Raw genomic sequence first — 904 nt, forward strand, 5'->3', positions numbered from 1 at the left:
TTCCGCAGCCGTCTGCCGCTCAGACCTTCACTTCCTGTCTCCTGCCCCGGCCATCTATGCCTGAACACACCCAAAGGGACAAACGGAAAGGCTAAATAAACACTAAGATCGGGCCTCAAGGGCCCCTCACCCTCTGCCCACTGTCACCCATTATCAACCTTCTCGTTCCACCCAGAAGGATCGAGAATGGGGAGGCGGGGAGAGGAGGCAAGGGCAGTTCTGCATAACCAGCCCTGAGCTCCAGTTAAATGGGAGCTGGAGTTGAGCTGATCTGGGGGAGACCAGGCAGAAAGGACCCTGGGAGAAGAGGCACTTCTGAGCTCTACCTCCCAGTTTGAACCTGATGGTCACTTGCTCTGTGACAAGTCCCTTCCTGTTGGGAGCCTCAGTTTCCCCATCCTTCTTGTTAAGACCAGAAGGACTCTAAGGCCCCCCACACCTCTGACTTTTAGGGATTCTGTGTGGAGGAGCTCTAAGACCCCAAATGCCTTGGTTAGAGTCCCAGCTTCTCCACGTATCAGCTGCGGGATCTTGGGCAAATTATCTGTCCTCTTTGGGCCTCAGTTTCCCCTCTGACAAAGGAGGGTAAGAATTATACATAAGAGGGTGGAATGAAATATACACATGCCAAGCGTATGTCACCCAGGAGATGCTCAGCAAACGTGAGGTCAGGGGGTTGGGAGGAAGAGCTCTGGCCAAGGAAAAGACCTCTTGGGACCTGGTGTTTCAGATAAAAGGGAGCTGAGGGTACATAGGGAGGCTGGAGCAGCAAAGACCCCACCAAGGCATCCCAAGGTGGCATAACTGGACCTCTGAAGTTCCACGCCCCACCGGCACCCACTTTCCCTCTTCTTTAAGCACCCACAAACACCCCACACCCCAAGCCAGGAACCCCGAGCAGAGC

Source organism: Crocuta crocuta, unplaced genomic scaffold (assembly GCF_008692635.1).
Source record: "Crocuta crocuta isolate KB4526 unplaced genomic scaffold, BGI_CrCroc_1.0 scaffold647, whole genome shotgun sequence".
Classification (NCBI taxonomy): domain Eukaryota; kingdom Metazoa; phylum Chordata; class Mammalia; order Carnivora; family Hyaenidae; genus Crocuta; species Crocuta crocuta.